Genomic DNA, 25,987 nt, shown 5'->3' with positions numbered 1-25,987 from the left:
ACATTGTGTCAAAACAGTACAGTACTTAGGGTGAAGCTCGTAAACACACTACGCCTTTGAAATTACGCGCATCATGTCAGGGGGGGATGGGGGCATGAAAAGAATCTAAGTGAGATGAAAGGCTTAGTGCTTTTGCACAATCCATTGTGAAGGTGTCACGCAAGAAGAAAAAAAGTTCGGTGTATTTGGCGTCCACAAACTTGGTCCCTGCGGGTCGTGAGTACTGTCCATGATTTTGTTTCGTCTCATCTCTCGGTTCTGTCCTCTCTGACAGTTTAAATCTCTCACCCCCTGTGGCTGTATAAAACACATCGTGGAGCTGCCTTCTTGTTCACATAAATGAGTTGATCATACGTTAAATTCAAATTGTAGGCTAGTCGAATGTAAAGCCAAAGAGCTAATCATACATATAAATGGCTTCTGTGTGATGGTATGAGTCACGTGGCGTGCGTGACGGCGCATTTCTGCCTTTTTTCTTTATGTTCGTGATCTCTTCAGCACCCCCCCCCCCCCCACCTGTCTCCCTATCTTTTTTGCTCTTTCTGTCTCTCTCTCATTAAATTCAACCCCCCCCCCTCTCTCTCTCTCTCTCTCTCTCTCTCTCTCTCTCTCTCTCTCTCTCTCTCTCTCTACCTGTCTCTCTCTCATATTAAATTCAATTTAATTCGCCCAGTCTTCCTTTCTTCCGTTCTTGCTTTTGCTCTCAATAGGCTTGACAGTAGTCGCTGAGTCATCGTGACAATGACGATCATGTAGCCTGGATGGAGGTACTAGGTTCGTGCCCATCTTCTCCCTTTCCTCAACGGCCTACTCCTCCGCCCCGCCCCTCCAATCCGACCTCGCCCCATCCCCCCCCCCCTCACCCTTCTCAAACCTGTGTCATTAAAGTAACAGGTAGGCAAACCCTGTGCCATCTGTTTGTAGACATTGCACCACTGCACACAAAGTGTACACATGTGGCGACAGACAGCCTGCACTATCTGCTGCAGACCAGGACATCTTCCCTACACAATCTGAGAATCGGACAGGTTTTGTGATAGATGGTTATACATGCAATGAATAATTTCCAATACAGTATTGTAGATGATTTCGAAAAGTCTGTCTCGGTTTTTGTAAGTTGTGCAAGAGTTGTGTTCCTTGAAGATGAGACAAATAGAGCAATGTTCAGTGGGAATTACCAGCTAAAACACACCATTGGCTTCTCTGTCAATAGTAAGCTCCGATCTGCAAGTTTTCTTTAAAAAAAACAAAAAAATAAGGCATAATATTGAGCGGAAGCTGAATAAACGGCCTATTCAATATATTTAAAAACCATGCAGATGGCAGCGCATCGGTGTATCTCTACTTGTCAGCTTAATGACCTAAGCATAACGTAGATTTCCTTTGCAAAGAAAACAGCCAGACTAGCAGAGCTCAAAATGCGATAGGGAAATTCAATATTAAGGAAATCTCAATACACAAGTGTGTTGTATTTTACGACCGACTGTCCTAGAAGAACAAATAATTATGTCTGTCACGACCGTCAGTCAGTGCCCATCCCACATGTATGTGAGAGAAATGTATGCTTCTCCGTGAAGAGTGCTTGAACTGTGATTTACCATCCCGGTCTCAAGCCTGTCAAGTTAACGCCTGCGGCTTGACGCCACAGATGGACCCTTGTCTGTGATGTGAGATTTGTATCACAAGTAGCTTTTTGCGCCGCTACGCAATCCGCACATAATTGCCGACTGGTTTGTTTTATCTCTACCCGCAAGACACTTGAGAGCACGATAATGACCCGCGTGACAAGTAGCGGGATTTATGTCCTTTGCGTGTGTGCGTGCAAATAAGAGGAATATCTATCGACCTCCGCCACGCCCCTCCCTCCCCCCCACTCGGTCGATTTTTTTTATTCCGTTTCAGTAGCTTGCAGGCGTACGTGCGCTTGTGAATTTTTTTCTCTCATTTTTTTGTCTCAATGTTATATATCTCTTTGAGTTAACTGTGGGTTCGGTGGAATGATTGAGTAGCAAATCTTTACTGACGTTTAGTGTTGCATTTTTGCAGTTCTGTCAAAACCAGTGTTAATAATGTTTCCTCCGATTTGAAAGTTAGCTGAGCAGAAAGAGACTACATACAGCTTTTGAATGTTGAGATCTTAAAACGGCGAGAGTTTCTGTATACAGTGAAATGTTTATTCTATACTCTTTCCAAACGTTAGTTCATGCGGTTGAATGCTTTATATAATGCTTCAGGGTTCTGTTTGTCGTGCTGCGTACCATAACTGCGCACAGTGTCTCATTCTTGATACATTTGATTTTTGATTTGTTGGATCACACAACACATCTAAATGATATACTACCTGATCCTGTACACATTGCAGCTCACAGTGTATAATCTTCTTCGTCTTGTTCTTGTTCTTGTTCTTGTTCTTGTTCTTGTTCTTCTTCTTCTTCTTGTTCTTCTTGTTCTTCTTGTTCTTCTTGTTCTTCTTGTTCTTCTTCTTGTTCTTCTTCTTCTTCGTCTTCGTCTTCGTCTTCTTCGTCTTCTTCTTCTTCTTCTTCTTCTTCTTCGTCTTCTTCTTCTTCTTCTTCTTCTTCTTCTTCTTCTTCTTCTTCTTCTTCTTCTTCTTCTTCTTCTTCTTCTTCTTCTTCTTCTTCTTCCTGCATGGGCTGAGACTCCCACGTACACACGTTTTATATTTATAATTTTGTTTGTAAACTGTCTTTGTTTGTTTGTTTGTTGTTGTTGTTTTTGCACGAGAGGGGTTTACGTGTATTTCCGTGTTTACAAAGTGTACATGAACACGAGTGTTCCCTGACAACGCCTGTATTGTATACTAAAGACACAGACAAACCTTCCCAAGGAGTCAACGCACTGCGCACTGCTTGGTTTCAAGTTTCTGTTCCCTTTTAAAAATCAACAAATGCCTTTTTGCCGTGTTGCGCTAAAATAAAGATCTAATAAGCAGAACGTTGATTTGACAGATGGCAAAATGTATCCTTAGTAAATCACTACAAAAGCCTACAAAAAAAGTTAAACCAAGCTTGGAACGAGCCAAAGTGATAGAATACTTAGCGGCACCCTTTCTGTAAACGATCAATTATTCGTGAATGGCATGTCAAATTCCCAGCGGCAAGTATCTTAGCTGTTTATACAAGCAGCTACATACCCGCTCTTTTGTTAAACAACCTGACGATAAACTGGAAAAGAAGTTATTAAAACCGGCGACTTGACAGAATAAATATATGGACGTGTGTGAGTGCCCAAAAGAGGGGACTCTGTTCTCTCACTCTTTTCACCTCTCTCTCTCTCTCACCCACTCTTTCTCTTTCCGTTGGTTACGTGATAGCTATTTTATTATCTGAATTTAAACGTCTTTGCCGGTGCCGTTTGATTGGTGTGTTGCCTTGTCACGTGTGCATGATTAATATTACTGTGAGTGTCGGCCTTGCACACTTTCCGCAGTGTCTATAGAGACTGTGATTGTGCAAGGACATTTTCTTGCAGTTGCATGCTGCTGATGGATTAGAAACGAACATGCAGATGGCCATTTTACAATTGATATAAATACAGTGCGAAACTGGCAAAATGACCAGTTTTTGTGCCGGTTGTGATGGTACACGGAAATGTATCTGTGTAACAAACGCTGCCGGGAGACTGTGAAGAAGAGGTAGGCAGATACGTTTTTCTTTCTTTCCACTTCATATTTATTCATGTTGGTATGAAACTGCTCTTGTTTACCGAGAAGTGCAATCCGTGAGTCAAGCATGCACTTAACTGTGTCACTTGACGAGTATCACCCTTGTGTACTCCTCCTCCCCCTTTTAGCCCCCCACCCCACCCCACCCCCTCGGCCCTGCCCCTCCACGTCAACCTTTTTCTCCTTTCTCTCTCTCTCGCCCCGACACCAACAGGAATGAGATACTGTGTTACCTGTTCCTTTAACAGATTGCTCCTCAAATTGCGAGCGTCTGTTTAATGACAACGCCTGAGCTATTTACTATAGACCAAAGAGTATATATATTACATCTCTGCATACAATACAAGAAACCTCCGTTATTATTTGACACCCGACTGTCCTTGACGAACAAAGATATGTCAGAAACGAAGACACATTCTTGATCTTTTCCTTTTTGTTATACCCATCCCACACATGCGGAATTCCTGTTTGTGAAATATATTACCGTGTCCCAAACCACACTAGAAAGAAGAGCGCTTTGCGGCTTGCTCACATGGCGTAAAAGATTATGTGTTATCTGTCTGTAAACCACATGTAGCGGTTGAGGTTGCACACATGAGCTATTAACACACACAGTTTCACACAATTACCCGCCTTTTTGTCAACACGCTTACAATAAACTGCATAATAAAACCTGCCAGACGGGATTCATTATAATTTACATGTCTGGCGCAGCTCTACCATCAATGGATACTCGAGCTCTCTTTCCCCTCTTTCTTTGTGTGTGACTTTACCTGCTAGCTTGATTTATCTTTCTGTTATACCCGCTTGTATGGTTTGGGGGTTGTTATTGACTTGTGGATCTTGTGCGAGCTTGATCTCATGTTCATATGCAGCCTGTCTCTAGAAGTGTTGAGAATAAAGCGCTGATTTTAAAGTGACTTCATTGACGAACAATTTTATTGTGGCACTAAATTAACGCCCATCCCATGCCAGCCGTATTCAGCTCCGTAAATCGTCACAAAGCGTCCAAGACTATAAATCAAGGTTGACACGAGCCAGAGAGCTCTTAATGGCACGCTTTCTTTGAAAAATAATTATTCATGAATGGCACGTCAAATTCCATGCGGAAAGTATGCCTGGCTGTTTGCACACAAATCTACACCTGCTCTTTTGACGAAAAGTTGAAAGGACGTTATTGAAACCCGTGACTTGACAGGATTATATATTGGCTGTGAGTCTGTGTATGAGTGATGAAAAGAGGGGACTCTTTTTTTTCTTGCTCCTTTCCTCCCTCTCAATGGTTCTCTTTTTCTTTCCCGTTGGTTACGTGATAGCCATTTTGTTCTCTGCCTGTGTTAACTGTATACTTTTAGTGTAAGGATTGAGTTAAACATCTTTACCGGTGCTGTTTGATTGGTGTTTGGCCTGCATTTTTTTGTTTTGACATTAACGCACTCTTTTACCGAGAAGCGCGCAATCTGTGTGCGAAATATGAGTACATGTATCTCCTGTATGTCCTCCTTTCCCCCGGGAAAAAAAGCCAATAACCTATGACTTTATAAGTGTTAAGGACTTGACTCATATTAACAAGGAAAATGTACGTGTACGGTCCATGTATACAGTCAATTACATTTTGTTTATTGCACACCGACTGCCCTTGGCGAACAAATACACTGTGTCAATAGCGAAGACATTGAATTTTTGGATAGTTGAATCAATGCCCATCCCAGGACAGCGAACACAAGAGTGTCTAAAACTACATCACATTAGCCAAAGAGGAATATCATTTAGCGGCGCGCTTTCTATGAAAGATCAATTATGCATAGTGAGGCGAAAAAGGGGACAGATTTTCAATGATTTATTTGTCACAGCTTCTTGAATAAGGACTAAAAAAAAACACGTTTTCAGTCCCACGATTTAACATATAAATCATAATGACCGAACTGTGCGATGGCTCAGGAGGAATAATAGCAGCGAAACGAAATTCGTTACTCCTCTTAATCATCCTATAAAGTTTCTGATCAGTTTGGAATATAATCAGCTTGCTTGTTGTTTTTGTTGATTTCTAGCAGTTTGAATGTAGTTTTCCAGACAGAGTGTATGAATAAATGCACACTGGATGCATTGCCTTTACGTAAAGTTTAAAGCGAAGTTTTCGCATGTGAAATAAACTTTCAGTCATAATAAAACTAGAATAATTGTCATACAAAACTATCTCGCTGGAACGACTATGCATTATGGCAGGAAAAAATTCCCGGCGCAGTAGATGTAATTGTTACTACCGCAGTACGTAATAATTTCGACAGCAATGTTCATTTAATGTGCGCACATCTGTCGGTTTTCTTTATAAGCCAAGAGCCTTTTACAATGAGATGTATCATTGAAAGAGCGCGATCAGTGGATGATAAGGCAAAAAAAAAAGAAGGTCTGTTTACGGTAACATAGGCCAAAAAAATAGGGTCGGTAGGTCGGGATTTTTTTTTTTTCGAAAAAACCATATTTTTACGTTATTTTGCCAAAAAAACCAAGATTTTTTTTTCCCCAAATGCCAAAAAAAATTCTAGGGTCGCGCGAAAAAACTAGGGTCGGTCGGGTTACCGTAAACAGACCTCTTTTTTTTGGGCCTAAGGTTACGCAGGCGTGCGTAAGAGCACTCAATAACATATTAACAAGACACAAAGCGTCCTGCACTTGGTTAAACACCTCTGTCAGGTGTACACACAAAGCGTCCTGCACTTGGTTAAACACCTCTGTCAGGTGTACACACAAAGCGTCCTGCACTTGGTTAAACACCTCTGTCAGGTGTACACACAAAGCGTCCTGCACTTGGTTAAACACCTCTGTCAGGTGTACACACAAAGCGTCCTGCACTTGGTTAAACACCTCTGTCAGGTGTACACACAAAGCGTCCTGCACTTGGTTAAACACCTCTGTCAGGTGTACACACAAAGCGTCCTGCACTTGGTTAAACACCTCTGTCAGGTGTACACACAAAAGAGAGTCTTCAGTGAGCGGGGGAAAAAAACCACGATTACAGTGTCACCTGCAATGAAAAGACGCCCTCGGGTATCATATCCTGTCCAAAAGTATCCTAACATTACAGGTGGTCTTTAATGAAATGTACCCACTTTTGTTAAGATAATAGACTAAGGAACACTAGAAGTTGTCCTTTCATGAGAGATGTCCACTTATCGGAGGTGACTCGCATGTGCCACTGTGTGAGTGCGGCGAAAAGTTAAACACGAAACGGCGGGTTTCTGAGACTCTCAGTACTATTTCCTTGGATGATATCAAACACTTTATCTGATGATCCTGGTGAAGTTTGTCACGAAGGTCTCCTGGGTCTAGCTGTTTTGACATCATGAATGAGACACTTGAAAACTCTTTCATGAAGTCTTTGCAGCTCTTAAATCAAAACGTGCCAGGTGTGCCCCAAAAGACATTCTTGTGCTGTGCTCTGTGAGAGGGATTTTCTTTGTGCTTAATATTATTTTGTTTGGACCTAGCTATTGATGTGTACATTGTTGTTAAACAGTTGTTTGTTGTATGTTTACCAGGGTTTGCTAGTGTGTGATAGGGTTCGTGTCCGTCTGAAGATGTTAGTTTCTTTGTTAGTCCTGTGTTGACAACTCTTCGACAAGCGCTTAGAACTGTACCCACGGAATACGCGCTATATAAGCTTCATATTGATTGATTGATTGATTGAGGTGTTATTCTGTGGAAAGCTCCCTGTGTATTATTTACATAACAGAAGGGTTAGTGTTTTTCCCCTCATCTATTTCATGAGTTGCAACAGCGGGGATAGACAGGTAGCTTAATTCATTTTGCTTCTCCAGTGTACAGTACGACAACCAACACAAAAACTCTTCCTTGTAATGACACAAAGCAGTGAGGAAAATGTCTGTCTACAGTGCAGACAACTCAAGTTGTTTATTTTATACACTCGACTGTCCTTCGGAGGAACAACAAAAACAACCACATCTAATAATTATTATATCAGTAACGAAGGCATTGATATTAGGTTTGTTTGTTTGTTTGTTTGTGGTGCTTTTTTAATCAATGCTCATCCATGCCAGAAGAATTCAGCGTCGTGAATCGCCTGCGTGTATTCTAATTTATTTTGTTTACTCTTTGTATACAGGTGCATATTTGGGTGCGCCTCATTTAAGTGGATGCCTTTTTAGCCACAACATCAGGACGGATTTTTTAATTTTGGTAATTTAATATTCTGTATTTTGTCACAAGCACGTCTAAGAATATAAACCAAGCTAGACACGAGCCAAGGAGAAAGAGTACTTAGTAGCACGCCACTTTGGAAAATAAATCTGTTACCTGCCATATCAAATCCCCTGTTTGCACACACAGTTAACAGATAATTGCACGCCTTTTTTTGTCAACACCCTTAAAGGTTTTGACACTTGAATGCTTGCCGCGGAATCGAGCCCCGCAGCTCGACAAGTTGAAGATGTATCGGTCTGGCTTGGTGGCGTCCTCTCTCCAGGCCCTCCGGTACTCCCTCTCTCTCTTTGTGTGTGTGTGTGTGTGTGTGTGTGTGTGTGTGTGTGTGTGTGTGTGTGTGTGTGTGCTCCGTGTTTGTGCATTTGTTTTGGCTCTCTCCGGTAACTGTAAATTCAGTGGAGTGATTGAGTCGCAACTCTTACAGGGGTTACGTTCGTGAATGTTAAATATATATGCAGTCGGCCCAAAGAAGTATTGAGATATTTGCCAATGATTTGAAAAGCAGTTGAACAGAAAGAAACTTCAGAATGTAATTACCAAGAATTATCTGAAAGAAGGCATGAAGTTCTATTAAAGAATTATATATAAGCATTGAGAACTATTCCTACTTTTCGGGAGTGACAAAAAGATATGTCTTTGTTGAATTCAAGATCATGAGCCATCAACAGGTTTTTCTTTTATGTTACATATCTTTTGGAACGACGAAATTATGGTCTTTGGGTCCAAGCGGAGGACCTATCTAATATATATATAAATATAAATAATCTGTTAACCTAATTATCCGCCTCAGTCTTACTTGCATCGGTATAGAAATCGGGTTTGTCCCGAGGTGCAAAGTGTGAATTCATCTAAATAATTAGTCATTGTTGGATAACTTCTACGAAAAAAATGTGTAAGCAATGATCAGAAGTGAATCTGAAGACAGTGCTCTTTTTATCACAAACTCTTCGTCGTTTGGGACCTCTGATAACGGGACCACGAAGTGTTATTCACATCAGGGAAACTGGCAATTTAGAAAGGGAAAACAATTTTTTTTAAACAAAGCAGAACAATGACACAGCAATGTACAGAGGCGAAACAAAAGGAGCAGAGTTTTGTGAATTTGTAGTGATCCTTGACGAATCCAAACAGGAAGCTGAGTCAGTGGCATGCAGGGAAATCATTTGATCAAAGCAGTTGAACCAGGCTGACAGGATAAGCCTACAAACTAAATCATATATGCATGACTCTCACTGATAGCATAGTAATTGTCATTCTTATCAATCAGGACAATCTTGGCACACAGTAGATCCACCTTGTGTGTAATGACTAATCACCAAATTAATCACCCAACTGACCTTGACAAACAATCAAGGGCGTCTAAAAGGAAAGAAAACAAAAAGGTTTTATCAGTGCAGATCGTATACAGGTGGAATTCCTGTCAGTAAAGTGACGTTTCAACATACTATCCTTCCTGTGTACACATCATGTAGATCACCAGACTTGTGCAGGCATTTACCCCAGGTAAGTAGTACCATCTTTCCACGTGCACACATACCGAACATCTATGCCCTAGCTGCATCCCGTGTTGAATGGGGAGTTTGCTCTGAATTATATTTTGAGATTGGCATGGTTTCTGTTAAGAAATTAATTCAGCCGCATACCCCCGAGCCTCCAACTGTGCACAGAATTAAAGCAGAACGCAAGGCTTTAGATTGGCATGGTTTCTGTTAAGAAAATAATTCAGCCGCATACCCCCGAGCCCCCAACTCTGTGCACAGAAAGCAGAACGCAAGGCTTTAGATTGTTGGTAAGTGTCCAAGTGGATGCAATCTTTCCCACGTTAAAGGCATATGTACGCGCTCCCGTGTTTACAAAGTGTAGTTTGCCCATAATCGATGTCAAACGCACCATAAGACCATATAATGACGATATGTCACCATGCGCGGACCATAATACATGCATTACAGCTTGTTCTAGCCTCTGAAAAAGTGAGGATGTCAACAAAGCCGCGGTGTTAGCTCCCTTGCATCAACGTTACATGTGTTGCCAAATCTATAAATAGGACGATCCAGATCAAAATGAAAATTAACATATCTCAACATTGAAGGGGTCCTAGACCACAATATTTTGCAGGGAACTTAATTTAGCATGTCTCCAGCTGTTGGTAAAGCAATTAGCGTGTATAGTCATCGAGTACATATGCCTTTAAAATCTGGACGCTTCTATATGTTAGTTTACACAGGAAGGATTGTACCTTTAATTTTAATGGATGGCCAGCCCACGCAGACGGAGTTCACATTTTTTTCCTTTCTTCGTGAAGTGTCGTTTACCCGCCATATTTCACGCTGGCAGAAAGCCAAAGAGGAAGGAAGAGACTCAAACGGCGGCCGACGTGAACACATACAATGATACATTGTTATCTCAGTCAGTGTAAATCTTTCTAATCACAAGCAGAGGTCTGCGCCTCTGAGCTATTTACACACACGGTTGCACACAATTACCCGTCGTTTTGTCCACAAGCGGCACCTGAGCGAGCAAATGTATTCATTCCAAAACACATTCGCGCCCTCTCTCCGTGTGCGTGACTCTCCTTTACTTGAATGCAGTTGCCTTTTTTCTATAGGGGCCTACTGCCTTAATGTTGGATTAATATCGGTAATCAGCTGCGAATATGTACCGGTGTTGACATTGCTTTCATGCAATTTGCCCTTTATTGTGAATGTTGCCTCTTATTTGCAAGGTGCTTGAGTAGAAAGAGACTTCACTATGTCATTACAAATAGCATGGGAAAGAAGGCTGCCAAGTCCTTGAGCGGGTGTGTACGTACGCCTTGAGAGTTATCCTTACTTGCGAGGAGGGGAGAGCTGGGTTGATGGGGGGTGGGGGGGGGGGGGGGGGGGGAGGTTGTAGGAAAAGTGTAACATGTGTCCTCGGATCTGTCCTTCATACAAACTTAATTGCAGGAGATAGTAGTAGTGGTTGCATGGTGTACTTTTATTTAAATAATTAGTCATTGTTTGATAACTTCAACAGAGAAATTGTGAAAGCAATTAATGATCAAAAGTAAATCTGCAGACATTGCTCGTCTAATCACAAACTCTACATTGTTTCGGACCCGTGACAATGGGAGCACAAATATCATATTACCCCAGTCCTGTCCTTAAGAGGCAAACAATCTATGCCTGTAGGACGTTAATATATCTTGTTAAGTTAAGGGAGCACAAAGCGTCATTCACAACAATGACAACCGGCAATATAGTAGAAAAGGAGCAGAATTGTACGAACTTTTAAGCGGATGTTGTACAAACAAGAAACTGAATGGCATGCCTTTCTGCTGACTCAGTAAGTCTGAAATAGGAACAATAATAACCATTGACATATTTGTTCTAGCTTGTTGAATTAGGAAAAAAATAAGTTTCACAGCTGCAAAACAACATCTGAAACTAAGAAAGTCTGTGCAGAATGGTTTTCTGATTACTTATATAACGAAATAGAGGCAATGGTAAGTACTCCATTTTTACATTTAGTCAAGTTTTGACTAAATGTTTTAACATAGAAGGGGAATCGAGACGAGGGTCGTGGTGTATGTGTGTGTGTGTGTGTGTGTGTGTGTGTGTGTGTGTGTGTGTGTGTGTGTGTGTGTGTGCGTGAGTGTGTGTGTGTGTGTGTGTGTGTGTGTGTGTGCGTGTGTGTGTGTGTGTGTGGAGAGCAATTCAGAGTAAACTACTGGACCGATCTTTATGAAATTTTACATGAGAGTTTCTGGGTATGATATCCCCTGACGTGTTTTTCATTTTTTCGATAAATGTCTTTGATGACGTCATATCCGGCTTTTTGTAAAAGTTGAGGCGGCACTGTCACACCCTCATTTTTCAATCAAATTGATTGAAATTTTGGCAAAGCAATCTTCGACAAAGGCCGGACTTCGGTATTGCATTTCAGCTTGGTGGCTTAAAAATTAATTAATGACTTTGGTCATTAAAAATCTGAAAATTGTAAAAAAAAAAATTTTTTTTTATAAAACGATCCAAATTTACGTTCATCTTATTCTTCATCATTTTCTGATTCCAAAAACATATAAATATGTTATATTTGGATTAAAAACAAGCTCTGAAAATTAAAAAAATTAAAAATTATGATCAAAATTAAATTTTCGAAATCAATTTAAAAACACTTTTATCTTATTCCTTGTCGGTTCCTGATTCCAAAAACATATAGATATGATATGTTTGGATTAAAAACACGCTCAGAAAGTTAAAACGAAGAGAGGTATGTACAGTAAAGCGTGCTATGAAGCACAGCGCTACCGCGCCAAACAGGCCCGTCACTTTCACTGCCTTTTGCACTAGCGGCGGACTACGTTCAATTTCATTCTGTGAGTTCCACAGCTTGACTAAATGTAGTAATTTCGCCTTACGCGACTTGTTGTTTTTTTTTTTGACAAGCTGTAAATAGGTGGTTAGGCCCCCCCAAAAAATAGGTGTGGTTACGGTAACCTAGCCCAAAAAAATAGGGTAGGAAGGTAGGCAATCACTTTTTTTTTTGTTTAAACTTTTTTTTCTAATGTGTACAAATTAAACCTACTTGACAGGGAAATAAGTGTGCGACTCGGGCGCTTTCGCTTTCATTGCGTTTTCTGGATTCGTTTTTTTTTCTTTTTTTTTCTTTTTTTGACAAATGTAATAAAAAATTATAGGGTCGGCCCCTAAAAATAGGGTAGGTCAGGTTACCGTAACCACACCTATTTTTTTTTTAGGCCTTATGCCGGCTACAATATTGAATTTGGTTCTGTCCCCCCCTCCTCCCTTGCTAAGTCCCTACCGAGTAGCGCGCGGCAGTGCGGTACATGGCTATGGAAAGCCGTTTGGCTCATAACTATTACAGCTGTAATTTAAAATAAATACACCTGTATTTATGGCGACGTGATGCGCGCGCATCACCGTCTGGTGGCATTCGACCTTCCATTCATTCATTCACTGGGCGTGATTCATTTGTTACGAAGCAGCGGCAGCGTGTTTGTGCGCTGCATTCATTGCATATTGACAAGCCACTAAAAGCCTACTTGGCCAAACAACCATGTCAAGAGCGTCTTCAGTGAGCGGGGAAAAACAATTGTGAATGCGGCGGAAAGTTTGATGAACACACAACGGTAGGCGAGATGTGACGTCAATGACGGCCGGCGGTTTCTTCAACTTCAGTCGAATCTTGCTAATTTTCCTCGGAGTGATATCACGCACTTCATCAGACGATCCCGGTGAAATTTGGCATGAAGTTTCCCCGGGACTAGCTATGTTGTCATTATGAATAAAACACCTGAAAACAAGTTCACAGCGTCGTTGCGATTACCCGGTGCGTGTGGTGATACATTTGTGACAATTCAGAACGTTCCACGGTGTTGTTCTGTTGAACGCTGTCCGTGTGTTATTTACACAACAGGAGGATTTGTGCTTTTCCCTTGGGGATAGACAGGTAGGTTAATACATTTTGCTTCATTGGTATGCCATGCGACAACTTAGAGATAACAACTATGCACACATGGATCGACTTTTGATAAGTCACATCTTAGCCAGGGATCGAACTTCAATTAGTTTCACGACAGAAACGGTTGGGGTTGAACTTTTGGTTTTATCTTAGACAGAGTCGACTTTTGCTTACTTTTCTCACTTTGATGATTCAAACAGGGGTTGGCTTTTGTTGCCTTTTTTTCTTTGATGTCACAGACAGAGTTCGACTTTCACTTTTTTTGTACAATTCTTGCAGTGCTCAACTGTCAAAACAAAAGCAATGTTATGATTGATATTAGATGGTAAAGTGCGCTTGATCATAGTGTTTTTAAATTTTAAAAAAGAGAGATGACGAGGGCTTAAATGCAACTTGTCCAGCCTTTAGTAACAACATCGGTGCCAGATATGGCTTGGTTATCGGCCGGACAACATCCCGAAAGCTTGTGTGTAATTACACCTTGTCTAAAAACAAATGGTCACCACCATTGCGTAAAATACTGGAAAAGTAGGCTTAACAGTTATACACGTGTTTTTGTTCCTTTTCTTTCTTTTTAATAATACTGATTAATTTTTCATGTAATTTCTCCGAGCATCATAATCACGAAAAACCGTTCTCTATGCTGGGAGTGTGTGGGGGAGAGAGAGAGTCGGTAACAAAATTGTCAGTTTTACATTGCAGTTAATAAGACCCCCCCCTCCCCCCCCTGCCCCGAGGACTTTCCACCAGACATTAACATTTCTCTTTCTGTGGCCTTGTTAAAAATACAGCAAGTGATTTTTGCAATACATTCTTTTAAAGTCAATCTATTTGAGGAATGTCTTTGCATTGCCACTACTGAATCACAAAACTCGGACAAAAGCCAGTGCATTCATTCGACTCTCGAAAGAGACTCGGTCTTTTCGCGCTTAAAGACACATTGCTTCTCATAAGAAAAACAATTGGCTTACCATCTCAGATTTGGTCGGGCTTTTACATGGAATAAAACCATCCCTCCACTTAGTCACATACCAAAAAACAACACCCTGACTGCTTGCTGTGGTGACTTGCAATTTTTTGATGAGTTAATTTTTCAAAAAGCCACCAGTGCCTTTAACGAAAGTAATTCATACAAAAATGTAAATTGTGGATATGTGACCAAGTGGAGGGATGATCTCATCACTTGTAAAAGGCTGGACAGATTTGAAATGGTGAACGAAAATGTTTCCCCAAGAAGGAGTGTGATTTTCATTGGCATACCCATTAGATCAGCAATAGCGTTACACCACCTTTACGGACAAGTGGTTCTACGGGAACTGATACACCTTTTGTGCGGCTGATGACGGGAACACGATTTATATCCAGTGGTCCATATGTATGCTGAACGCAGTCATGCGTTTGATGGCTGTTGTTGTGTAAACGCAACCCGGCACTTTTATTAACACTGCTTATCCCACGCGGGTAAACGTGATTACAGTTAATTTCGATTCCATTTTATACTGAAACGTTGATTGAGGCATCTCGGTTTAACATCGGCTTTTTTACATTTAGTCAAGTTTTGACTAAATGTTTTAACATAGAGGGGGAATCGAGACGAGGGTCGTGGTGTATGCGTGCCTGTGTGTGTGTGTGTGTGTGTGTGTGTGTGTGTGTGTGTGTCTGTCTGTGTGTGTGTGTGTGTCTGTCTGTCTGTGTGTGTGCGTGTAGAGCGATTCAGACTAAACTACTTGACCGATCTTTATGAAATTTTACATGAGAGTTCCTGGGAATTTTGTTTGTTTGTTCGTTCATGGGCTGAAACTCCCACGCCTTTTACGTGTATGACCGTTTTTACCCCGCCATTCAGGCAGCCATACGCCGCTTTCGGAGGAGCCTGGGAATGATATCCCCGGATGTTTTTTTTTCATTTTTTCGATAAATACCTTTGATGACGTCATATCCGGCTTTTTGTAAAAGTTGAGGCGGCACTGTCACACCCTCATTTTTCAATCAAATTGATTGAAATTTTGGCAAAGCAATCTTCGGCGAAGGCCGGACTTTGGTATTGCATTTCAGCTTAGTGGCTTAAAAATTAATTAATGACTTTGGTCATTAACAATCTGAAAATTGTAATTAAATTTCTTTTTTATAAAACGATCCAAATTTACGTTAATCTTATTCTTCATCATTTTCTGATTCCAAAAACATAGAAATATGTTATAATTATATGGATTGAAAGCAAGCTCTGAAAATTAAAAATATGAACATTATGATCAAAATTAAATGTCCGAAATCGATTTAAAAACAATTTCATCTTAATCCTTGTCGGTTCCTGATTCCAAAAACATATAGATATGATATGTTTGGATTAAAAACACGCTCAGAAAGTTAAAACGAAGAGAGGTACAGAAAAGCGCGCTGTGCAGCACAGCGAAACCACTACCGCGCTAAACAGGCTCGTCAGTTTCACTGCGTTTTGCACGAGCGGCGGACTACGGTCATTGTGTAAAAATGCAGTGCGTTCAGTTTCATTTTGTGAGTTCAACAGCTTGACTAAATGTAGTAAGTTCGCCTTACGCGACTTGTTGTTGTATAGACAGGCGTGACATTCCAGTTCCCCACGCGGCATCTCACTCAAAGACAGAGCGCACCCCGTCGAGTAATGTATGCCTCAATACTTTACATACATACGTACATACTTTATTGTTCGAAAGTCATTTTTTGCATTTGATCATGTGTCATAATATCATTATCCCAGCAAAAAGCCAGAGCGCCGGTTGTTCTCTCGTCACGATTGTTTGTTCATTGCCTGCAGCTGTTACATAATGGGAACATCATTTCTTATTGTGGCCCCATGTGTATCAAGCAGAATAAAATATTACCTGCTGTGTTGACATGTTGTATTATTTCTCAGCATTGGCTGCCTTATTTGTTAATTTATTGGTTAGTTAGCTGGCTGTTTTTGTGTGTGTCGAGTTTTCATTTCATCATCTTGAAGTTTCTAGATCAATTGCCCGAAGTTTTTTTTTTTTTTTTTTTACCAAGGTCAAGCATTTTTTTTAGCAGTGACTTTATTTATGTATTGGTTGGTTGATTGGCTTCTCTGAATGTTGCCTTTTATGTCATCGTCTATAAACTTTTCTTTATTGATCGATGGTTGTCTTTTTACTAGTTCTGTTCTAAGGAAGTCTTGGGCGTTGTAGACACATTAAGTTGGCAGGTGAATGTTTTGACTACCAGGCCAAAATAGCCAGACATAGTGAAACCCTCTTGGAAATATTGATTTAACTATATCTTTGAACACGAAAATATTTTCTGCTGTACAAGATTACGTTATGTCAACTGATAGCTTCGGCTGATATTATATTAACAGTGACAGCAATAGATGTAGCAAAGCATTCTCTCTCTCTCTCTCTCTCTCTCTCTCTCTCTCTCTCTCTCTCTCTCTCTCTCTCTCTCTCTCTCCCTCTCTCTCTTTATTTGTATAAAATATTATGAAATATTTTGAAAGAAAAGGGTTGTTCGCCATGTCTTGTTATCAGAATGTGTATTTATCAGTTTTAGAACGTGTCCATAAGCAGTCTGCTTGTTAACGTTCTTAATGTTGTTACTGTATATAACATGTATACAAGAAATTAATAAAAACACGCTTAAACCAAACCCTCTATTTTTGCTTTCAGGGAACGCCGGTCGGCTTCTGCGTAGGACTAAACAACTTACTTCCCTGTACATTTTCAAGTGGTCACGGACTTGACCACTGACAAGAGCTGTCCGGCAACATGTGACCACAAAGCTGAGCACTAGATTGCAACAAAGCATACCATTGGATGCCAGCTGGCTGGGAGCGACCCTGGGGTTGCTGCCCGCGCCAAGGCCTTGTCTCAGTCGCAGTGAAACCGCGGGGACGAAAAGACGTCGGAAGCATTTGCATCCGCTGTTCCTGATCGGCGGCTTTTCCAGGTGATCAAACTCAAAAAGTGTGCGTTCCCTGAAGTGCGGTGCTGCTTGTTTTCATGGACATTTGAACAAGATATGCTTAGCTTTTACTTCAATTAACATGAAAATCAGCCTCCGTGGATTATTCGTGGAGTTGTGCTTCTGTGTGACGTAAATTCCGATATGGGCGGCGGCCGGCGGGGGTGTGACAGTTCCGTAGCAGTGCCAAGTTTACCTGGAGTTCAAATTACTGTGGAACCGTCGTCTCCATGTTATGCAAACAAGCGCTATATGGAAAGCGAGAAGGTAAGTGTTAACAATTGTCTCCATCATTTTCCTTTCATTTTACATGTCACTGAAGCAAGAATATTTAGACAGACCGAGATGATCATAGAGTTTATGGACTTTTGCCGACAAGTTCAGCCTCAAACAAATCATTATTGCTATAAAGTTGCTAAACCCGAATTATAATCTCCAACTCAAGAGATTTCCATTACAACTTAGGCATAGACGCGGATTCAACAAGTGAAGGAGAAAAAAAGAGAAGAACTACAAAAAGTGCTATTTGAACGTTAGTAGACAGACTTCTAAGAAAATGGCGACTGAATATTTGGGCGTAAGCCTCTGTATGGATACATATTATTATCTCCCTGACGTCAGCAATGAGCTTAAGCCCGACAAATAGAGCACGAGTGTAATGTTAAAACGAGGTTCATCGGAAAGCTTTGCTTATTTACTTCAACTTTCACGGGTAGTTCCATACATTTAAATAAAAATATAAAATATTTCAGAAGAAATTTGTAGGGGACTCAATGAAAGCTCGCCGCTTTTACCCATTGGGAAAAAAGTGACATTACCCGAATGTTAACACTTAAACATTGCTCTACGTATTTGTAAACAAATCTTTCAGTAATTTTTGACGACAAACAAACAAACAAACCATCCAAACATTACACTCCAAACATGTGACTCAAAAATAATTGTATGTGTAAGCCTTGAAGCCAATTGTGCATACGTGTACATAAATACCAAACATACGTTGTACTAAACACCCTCGATTTAACAGTCGGTCGGTCGTTTATAAACAGTTTAAATTGCATCACGGCGAGGATAACTGGCTTCGCGCGACCGGCCGGCTGTCAAGATAACACGATTTCTTTGTCTTAGAAAGAAAAAAACTGCGTAGAACTTGTTTGAAGTATTTGTGAACCATTTTAAATTACTTTTGTCACAATTAACACAAACACACACACACACACACACACACACACACACACACACACACACACACACACACAGGCACACACACACACACACACATACACACACACATAGCGTCAGTAAAATGACTTGGTCTTATTTCAGTCTCAGTCAAGCAGTCCTGGAATGCGCTCCAACGTTCTGTGAATTGAGCTTATTCTGTTTAATGTGAGGAATCATTCTTTAAGTAACTTTGTGCTGCTGCTCGTGCTTTCATCATCTCATTTGAAAAGTAAATCATACTGTGTTGCTTGCTTTATCAAACACGACAGAACATGAAATGTACCAACATGTGCTTTTTAAGCTACTGGGGATGGACAAACAAAAGAGCAATCATTTAAGTTTGTCTTGAGATTTTTGGTTCATGGGGTATCCCGAAAAGTCATGTTTTCGTCCTTTGTAAATAGATAATCATTCGTATCAAAATACGTGACAATGAGTTGATTCACCCCTCCTCACTCAGCCCAAACTGACAACAACAAAAACAACCACAACAACAAACGAATCGCGAGATCAACACATTTAGTCAATCTGTTGGCCTCAAATTAAGACATCAACACTGAAAACCTGTCATCACCAAGACTACAAGTAGTAAGGCTTGGCTGGCCCATACCCGAACACCGAGACAGATTGCGAACCGTAGTACCTCATTTGCACACACCGGTTTGTTTTTAATTCTGAGCACATTTTCAGAGTAAACATGACATATCTATATATTTTTGGAATCAGGAGAAGATGAGAAATCCTTTTTAATCTGCTAATGAAAATTCGATTTAAATGGCAAATTTAATGAGCAAACTAATTGACAAATTGTTACGTTTCAAATCTGAAATGGAATCCCATAGTCCGGACTGAGTAAAAGATTGCTTGACCAAAATGTCAATCAATATGGTTGAAATGTGAGGTTGTACCGCCTCAAGTGTCACTAAAAGCCGGACATGACGTCATCAAAAACATTTATAGGAGATATGAAAAACATTAAGTCGGGATGAACTATCTGGAAGAGTTTATATGTTAAGTTTCATGACGATCGGTCAAGTAGTTTTCTGTGAATCGTTCTTAACACCCACACCCACACACACCCCCACACACCACCACCCTCGTCTCGATTCCTAGTTTACGCTATTAAAACATTTGGTCAAAACTTGACTAGATATAAAAATAATACCAAGAAAAAAGTAAAACATACATAATAAGAAAAGAAATACCTGTGAACTGTTTTACCAAACAGATTCAGTGGAATACAAACTCAATCTGCTACCCTAAGGTTATGTTTAACTGCAACCGGTGCCGCTAAAGGAAAGGAAAACAGTTGGGGGGGAAACCCATGGAGTGTTTGTACCAGGAAGGTTTCAGAAATTTGCCGGAAAAGTACATTCATGACTAAGAAATGTATCTATGCTCATTTTGTCGGAGACCATTGCGTTTCATCATATATATAATCTCCAAACGGCAATAGGTTGCATTGACGAGAAGTGCTACGCTTCAAGTTAACGCATGCTGTCAAGCCATTGCAGGTAAAGTCCAAGATATTTGCTGACAGTAGAACAAGACTGCAGTGCGATGTAAAAGACGGAGAATAGTAGGGGAACATATCTTGGTCCGAGTGAAAGATCCCAATGTTGGAATGTTTTCTACTTTTCATTGAAAATGTCAGGCCCGACCGAAAAAAGACCGAAATACACACTGGGTAGTTCCAGTGACACCTGCTAGGTTGTTCTCCGCCTTGTTGCGTGACGCACTGTGCTGATCGATACTGGTCCCCACGTTTCATTGACGATGTATATAGCAGTGACGTTGACTACAGCATATATAGCAGTGACGTTCTAATCGACGCGAGCCTGGTCGAGGCGTCGCCATTTTGTTTGATTTCGTGAGCGGACCATTGATTTTATATTGCTTATTTTCTTGCAAAAATATCCAGTGTTGGTTACTGTCACTGTCGTCAGTTTTTTTAATAATTAAAGTACATGTTGAACGTTGAGAGGAAGAAGGGTTTGTATGTATACCTGAAATATCTTCATGCTAGAGAGGAAGGGGATGCCGTACTCTGTAGTGTCAACCAGAACAATTTGGTATTCAATTTAAGTGCCCAAAAACCTCACTTTGTATATATATTTGTACACAGCCTTTGTGGGATTAGAATATATGACCTTTGGTGGCCTGATAAACATTTCTGTCCGTCTGCCACAACCAAAGGTTACCAAACTTGTTCCTGTTTACCAAGTAATAACTGTTTCCAGGGCCGGCTGATTATCAGAAGAATAACCGATGTTCTCGTAACTGTAGAAACCGTGCCCATTAAACAGACATTCTGGTTGAACTTAGGAAATACGTGCAATGATTTTGACAATAAATACATGCATAACAGACTAGAAATCATGATTTTAATCACATTATTGTTACCCAGCAGCTGTGAGGTTTTCCACACCAGCAGTGCAAACGTTCAAGAAGTGTCAAAAGTTGGTTTGTAACGCGAGCTAAAGCCAGGGATTGACTTGAGTAACAGTATCAAATAGACTTTCGGCTAACAGCCTCAAAGGGGCGACCAATGTGGTATGATTTTTTTTGTATACGACCCGAATACACAGCCTGGAGGTCCGGCCCTCATACAAGCCGAGGTCGGGTTAACACGACCCTTGTGGCCGAACGGAGGCTCAAATGAGTCAAGTTTAAATATCGAAGAAGTCTCAGCAAAGAAATAAAACCAACAATATGTACAAAATACACACGTTGCTCGGATCTGTCTTTTTTTTGTAGCGAAAATGTCTCACCTCTTCACGTCTTGTTCGTGTCCACAGAAATACTAGTGTATACATCTAGTGGTCAGTTTGTGTCCTGTCAAAGTGTTGCAATTGCGCAATATAGCTATTCTGATGAACACGTGGGGGAATTCGGGGGCTGTGATTGGATAGTCTCTTCCGATCATCAAAGCATAATGCAACGGAAGTCGGCCATTTTTCTCAATATCCAAAAGCATATTGTCAATAACAAAGACGCATGGTTCCGGTTTACCCATCTGTACCACGCGGCGATGTTTCTATCGACAACAGCATACACTGACAACTTGAAATTCTTCTCGGGAATGTTTTTCAGCTTTACAAATGTCGATAGCATACCCTTTTCTGCTAACTTCCCGATGAAACAGGACTAAAACAATTATTTTCTGTCCCTAAACACCACAAAAATGCCCAAAGTCGAAAGATGTAGTACAAACAGGGGGGAGTAAAACGGAACAGCCGTTTTTGTGTGCCTGTGTGAGCTCAGTTGCCGACTAACACAAACTCAGTTTCGCATTCGGCTTTTCTTATCTCGTAACTCCACAGTAAATACCCCACTTCCCCCCTGAAGTATTGATGTACAAACCATGGCACTAACATTCATGTAGTCGTTTATAACTTAGGTTGAAAAGTTCGCTTCATGACGAGACAAGTATTAATGCCATTCACCCAAACTGAAAACTTCTTGCCGTCTGCTCGCGTTGTACGGATTAGCTGTTCTCTTCTCCTCCCCTTGTTGCATCCTAGTTCTTCAGTTGTTTCTAGTTTTCCGTTGATGTTGTGTTTTGGTCTTCTTCATAAGTAGTCTTGTTCAAAATGAAAAAAACTCAAACTTCTTTTTGTTGTATACGAATGAACTAATACAAAGCTGTTTAACAGCTCTGTTGTCAAATCGAGTTTTTTTCCAAAGCCTGCGCAAAACTAATGCGCATAAGAAACGGCGTCTGCTATCAAAACCTGAGATCAGCACATCGACTCAAAAACTGTTATTTTGTAAGTTTGGAACAACAAATCAAGGTCAGAACAGCTATATAATCGCTATTGTGTTTTCAGCGTAGCAATAGGGTCCTATATATCCATTATACTTGTCTCGTCTAAATATCGGACCCTATTGCTACGCTGAAAACACAATAGCTGTTAATATTGCTTCTGATTAATACGACTCCCTGGTAAAGAAATACCCGGATGATAAAGTGACGCGCATTTAGTGGTATTATATATATATAGCCGATATTTTCGCTTAAAACCGTTTAAATACCCAAAAATGTCCGGCAAACGCTAACACTGCATACACAGATGGCGTTTCTTGCATTGTATCCTTGTCCGGCTGTCAAGAAGTATCATTGGGAGACACTTTGATGCATTGTTTTTAAACTGTTCAGTCCTAAACCTCTTTTCAAATCGCCGAAAAATGTGCGGTCATTTCGGCAGAGCTGCCCGACTTTTTCACCGCGGTGGAAAGTAGACGCCATGCACTGCCTTACAATTCAAAAAATGTGATCTGCCCAAACCGTTCTAGCCACTTTGGCTAATAGGTAGAAGAACATAATATACAAGTGTAGCAACATTCTTTCTTTTCATTCAGTGTTGGCCATACACGTGAGACGAAGTGCGGTTTTTCACCCTAAATTAATTTCGTAAACGTGTCAATCTGCATATTCAAAATAAATCGTGCCCCGTACAGGAAGTAGCCAGGAAGTTGATGTTTGTTATGTTATAGACATTCGTGAAGGTCTAATCTTTCGTAGAAGCCAAGACAAATATGTAGTGATTTACTTGATCGTTTGTGGTAAACATGTATTTTTAAGAACAAGAGTTATAATAATAATAATAATAATAATAATAATAATAATAATAATAATAATAATAATAATACGAGAATTTAGGCCCCCCAAAAAATAGGTCTGTTTACGGTAACCCGACCGACCCTATTTTTTTCGCGCGACCCTAGACTTTTTTTTGGCATTTGGGGGAGAAAAAAAAAATCTTTTGGTTTTTTTTGCAAAATAACGTAAAAATATGGTTTTTTGGAAGAAAAAAAAAATCCCGACCTACCGACCCTATTTTTTTGGCCTATGTTACCGTAAACAGACCTATTTTTTTTTGGCCTTATATCGCGCACATATCTCACCACAAGGCGACTCAAGGCGCACAGTACGAAATATGAGAGAGCCCTGAAATGCAGCCGCTCGGCGCAGAAGGGACAGCACTCTATATTTCGGGGGAAGCATGCTGGGTATTTTCGTTATGTTCTACAGACAGTATTGATAATTGCAACAAAATGTGTTCAAAACATTTGACTGATCAAAAGATGTCAGTAGCCTTTACCGTATACGATTTCTCGACTTTCCGACCTTGACATTGTAGTGGGGTCATGTGGGCGTCAGCATCATTGTCCAATCAGAAATAATAAAATCTCCTGCTGGGCAGTTTCCGGTCCGGACTGATGAAATGGTGCAAACCATGTTGCGCGAAAGTGGAAAGAAGAAGAGAGCGTGGGTTGACAACCGTAAAGGGGATTGTGATCGTGCACTCTAGCATAGTTAAAATGTAGGAGAACGACACACAAAATACGATAAGAGCCAGTGGTTACCAAAATGAGAAAGAAGGGTTATACATCATGGTCAGTGAAGTAGCGAAGTGCGTATTAAAGCAACCGGAAGATATGTTTAACCGGAAACTATGCAGCAAGAAAAACAAAATGGCAGCCAACATGAGCTCAAAAAGGTCAATAAAAAAAGACGTGAATTGCTAAAGCTGGAACGCACAATGCCGAGACTGGGGAACTCTGGGAAAATCAGCAAATAATTATACGATGGTGATAAGAGATGTTTGAAAGTTTGAAAACGAAAGAGAAGTGGAAGTAATTCCAAAGGTTATTATGTAATGATACCTGTAACAAACTCATTGCATAGAATTCAAAGGCAACAGAAAGACAGGGACCAAGTATATCATTATATCCAAAGAAATATTACGGAAAGAAAAGGTTATTTATATCATATTTAATGTATTTGTCTTTTATCAGTGTTATTGGATTGGTTTAGGAAGTACGCAATACACTTTCCAATGTGGGACTGGAGAATAAATGATATAATTTTGTTCATACAACAGAAAGGGATACATCAGTGATACACTCACTGTGGGTATGCAAGCACGTTCGATCCTACTGAACTGAGTTTGAGAACTACATCAGAATGAAATGTAAACAGAGTTTCAATCTGTTGTAAACCCCAGTTTTAGTTTAATTTGATTAAGATATATAAGAAACGGGCATTACTCTAGATTATATCTTCTTATGGGCGTAGATAACAAATCCACATGCTTGTTAAACATTCTTTTGAACATCTTTTGAAGTACATAGCATATATATATATGTATGTGTGGGGAAATAAAGTATACCTTATTTTTTATGAACTTACTGTCCTAACACTAACAGAAGTTGATTAATTATGAAAAAACCCAGTTGACGTGGATTGCTTAAACGCAGATGTTATATAACATATAACATATAATAATATGTATTGTTTGCTTTTGTATCCCAATGACCAAAATCCTATTCAAAAGGCACAGAATAATATATCAAGTCTGTATCTGACTTTCCTGTAGCTGGAATATTAAGTAAAAGCGTAGCTGGTTCAGGTGGGCAAAAAATATGATGAGATGACAATTTATTACATCATAGACTGGGCTTTGGCAACAACTTCGGTAACAAAAGGAGACTGACGTGAAAAGTATTTTCCGCGGACGTTCAAGAAACAGAAAGCTGATCACGTGGCTGCAGAAAAAAGCAAAGTTTTTGCATGTGAAGTCAATTTTCAGTCATGATGAAACTAGAATAACTGTCATAACAAAAAACAACAACACTATCTCGCTTGAGCGACTATACATTATGGCTGGAAGAAAGTCCTGGTGCAGTCGATGTAATTGTAACTACCGCAGTACGTAATGATTTCGACAGCAATGTTCATTAATGTGCGCACATCTGAGGCAAACAGCCTTTTACACTGGAATATCGCAATGTGAGGGTGCGATCGGTGGGTGATAAGGTTGCGCGGGTGTACGTGAGAGCACTCAATATAACATATGAAAAGACCACAAAGAGGCCTGCACTTGGTTAAACACCTCTGTCAAGTGTACACACCAGAGTGTCTTCAGTGAGCGGGGACAAAAACAAAACGAATACAGTGCTGTCTACGATGAAAGGACACCCTTGGGACTAGCCAAAAGAGCCCCTACATTGCAGGTGGCCTGTCATGAAAGTTACCGATTGGTAAAGATAAAATACCCATTTTATGGGAGATGTCCTCTTATCTGAGGGGACTCGCATCGCAGTTACAACTGTATGAGTGCGGCGGAAAGTTAAACATGAAACGTGTTTTTTTAGGACATCAGATCTTTCCACGTCAAGTCTTATTTCTTTAGATGATATCGAACACTTCATCTGATGATCCTTGTGAAGTTGTCACGAAGGCCCCCTGGATGTAGCTATGAGGCATTATGAATTAAACCCTTGAAAACATATCACGACGTCTTTGCAGCTCTTAACGTTTATCAGCTACCGTGCACAGTACGTTTGCGACAATTTACAGAGTGCCACCGTGTTGTTCTGCTGAAAGCTGCCTGTGTGTTATTTACATAATAGGGTAATAAGTACACAACCTTTCCA

General features: G+C 40.4%; 1 long non-coding RNA gene across 5 annotated transcripts in view; it reads left to right on the top strand.

Moving 5' to 3' along the window:
• LOC138963170 (uncharacterized) overlaps positions 1–25,987 on the top strand; it is a 71,731-nt gene that overhangs the window by 19,694 nt on the left and 26,050 nt on the right. For all 5 annotated transcript variants that reach the window (XR_011454739.1, XR_011454735.1, XR_011454736.1 and 2 more), the window contains exon 2: positions 17,026–17,587. This is a non-coding gene — a long non-coding RNA (uncharacterized lncRNA). The remainder of the gene's footprint in view (positions 1–17,025; positions 17,588–25,987) is intronic.

This window comes from Littorina saxatilis, linkage group LG3, assembly GCF_037325665.1.
Source record: "Littorina saxatilis isolate snail1 linkage group LG3, US_GU_Lsax_2.0, whole genome shotgun sequence".
In the NCBI taxonomy this organism is placed as follows: Eukaryota; Metazoa; Mollusca; class Gastropoda; order Littorinimorpha; family Littorinidae; genus Littorina; species Littorina saxatilis.
This window is presented reverse-complemented; position numbering and strand designations above follow the sequence as displayed.